Genomic DNA, 2,624 nt, shown 5'->3' on the forward strand with positions numbered 1-2,624 from the left:
GCCAACAGCTTCATAATTAATACAGCGTCTTGTGTGTTTATTTGGGGAACTACAACACAGCAGAGCCCAGGCGGCTGGCAGGGGATAAACCAAAGCGGCTAGCAAAGAAAAAGCTTCTCTTAACACACATCCACCTCTGGGGTCAGAGCAGAACCAGCCAGGGGAGAGGAGAGAGCAGAAGCTTCTCTGGAGGGAGCCTTTCTTAGGAAGTTTTTCTTGAACCTTTTTGGGGCCTGATTAAAGTTTTCTTTACATCGTTGAAGGAGTCTCTGTGTTGTCAATCCCTGACACCCTCCGCATGTTCTCGGACACAGGCTGCGCGGCAGACGTGACACTATGTCCCAAATAACTTTTGAAAATTATTTGAAGTTTGTAAGAACTCTTTCTAATCCAATCTGCAATCTAATTTGTAAAGCTCTCGCCTAATTTGTATCTACACTGACTCCTTTGTAGGTGGGGTCTAACAGGGCAGCAGTTTTTCAGAGGCTTCTTCTCAAAAACCTTTTTATTAACTATAAAAATTTTGGAGACTTTCTGTGTCCTCTCCTCTACTAAACTCTGTAGAATCTTTCATATAGATTTCTTTGGCTCTGGGGCCATGTTGTAAGCTTCTGTTATTTTTCCACTGACTAGCTTTGAGGACTCAAGTCATCAACCTTTCCTGTTAAGACATTGACTGGCTGGATGATGTTTTGTGTGGAGATGGGACGGCAATACTGGGAGGGACTAGAGTTAAAGGCATGGTTGACCTTGGACCAAGACTTGGTGACAGGTGACTTGAGAGGGAGCTCATCGATGACAGCGTTGTTTCTCAGGTCAAAGGGTGTTGGGTTTGCTTTCTGGTCAGGCTTGAGGTTGCGATTGACTGGGGGTGGCTGGATCTCACTTCCTGGGTTGGGGCTTCTATGAATAGGAAGGGCTGTGGATGGGTAACCTAGTGGATCAAAGTGATGGGGCCCTGGGCTCATGGGCACATAGTTATCATCAGAGCTGATACTGTCTGAACAACCTATGATAGTTGTCCCTGGAGATTTAGCAGACCAGCTGTCACTCTCTCTGCCTCGTGTTGGGTACTTGTAAGACTCACAGGAAGAGGCTCGGTGGAGTCGCATGTTGTCCATTGCAGGGAGGGTTTTGTGCTTGGGGATAGCAGCAGCTACAGATTTGTTATTTGCTGACTGGAGGTCTTTGCTGAGGGCTGCCCCACCGAGGTGTTTTTGTCTGACTTGCCTGACTTGGCTTGGGATGTACGGGTTGGGGAGCTATGGCTGAGACTCCAGAAGTGGCCATTGTGTCCAGTGTGAATGTTCTAGGGAACTGGTAGGCTGAGAGTGGGGTGGTTGGAACCTCCATATTGTCCACTAGGAGATTTTCAAACTCCCAACACAGGGTGTCGCTGGGTGTCTCAGACCCTGTGAGACTGCCCTTGGTGTGGCTATGTGAAGTGAGCCTACGGGGTAGGTCATAAGTACTGTCCTTGAATTTTATATTGTGTCGGCTTGGCTTGGGAAGGCTATAGAAGCCATAGACTTGTCTGCTGACTCCGTTGATACAGTGTCCACTGCCCTGGGCAAGTTTTTGTATGGCCCTATCACTCTTCTGTTAAGTACCCTGAGAGAAGCTGACAGTCCTTGCATTTTTTGTTTTTTGGCTTGCGCACTGGTGTAAGTAGAGATACTCTTGAGGTGCGCTGGTGGACAAGGCAGACTGGATGTGGCTTGACACAAGGGGGTTAAAAGTGGGCTGGTCAGAGCGTGAAGGGGCTGAGGATTTCCTTTTGAAGCCACAGATCTGGCAGATGCTCTGGACCCACTTATTCATGTCGGCCTCTGTCTCAGCCACCAGGTAAAAGGTGAGCTCACTGGTCTTGGTATCAAACACAAAAGTATCTTGAAGCTCTTTTTTGTTGAAGGTCAGGCCTGTATCCACCTGCTCACAGTTTAGGTTGATGATCCTTAGGGGTTTCTTGGCATGTTTATTCTTGTATTATTCTAGAACAGCTGGGTCGCCATCCATCTGGCCGCTCCACAGGATAAACCAGCATTTCGTTCAGGAATAGTACCTTAACTTCTTCTCTGGAGGCGATTTCTTCAGCCAGCCGGCATACACCACGTCGTTGCTGCCACTCATGTGGCACTCATTGCCGGCTGACTGTAGCCCACAATTCTACTAATTGTTATGTTGGTACCTTGTCTCTTTAACAATTTTACTAACTGTTCTTTAACCTTGTCTCTTTTTGAGGATGATACCTCAGGCAAAAGCCTTAAGATTTACTCAATCCATCCTCCAACTGAGGGCCATCTCTCAGGTTCCCCTTTCTTTCCCGACTTTGGAGTCAGGCGAAGGCCTGAAGATTTACCTGGTACCCCTAACTTGGTACCCCTTTCCAATACACCCTCATAGCCTTACTTGTTGACCAGCCTTTGAGGGCGATCTCTCAGTTCCCCTTTACTTTCCTGACCTCAGTGGATCATGCGAAGGCCTGGAGATTTAATCCAATCCACCCTCCAACTGAGGGCGATCTCTCAGTTTCCCCTTACTTTCCCAAACTCAGTGGATCAGAAGAAGGCTGGTGATTAATTCAATACACCTTCTTCATAGAAGGTGATCTCTCAGGCAAAAGC

General features: G+C 47.6%; 1 pseudogene; it reads right to left on the reverse strand.

Annotated features, from left to right (window-relative positions):
• Positions 1 to 629: 629 nt before the first annotated feature.
• Positions 630 to 2,130, reverse strand: LOC101833827 (annotated as a pseudogene).
• Between the last annotated feature and the right edge of the window lie 494 nt (positions 2,131 to 2,624).

Source organism: Mesocricetus auratus, unplaced genomic scaffold (assembly GCF_017639785.1).
Source record: "Mesocricetus auratus isolate SY011 unplaced genomic scaffold, BCM_Maur_2.0 Super-Scaffold_100007, whole genome shotgun sequence".
Taxonomy (NCBI): Eukaryota; Metazoa; Chordata; class Mammalia; order Rodentia; family Cricetidae; genus Mesocricetus; species Mesocricetus auratus.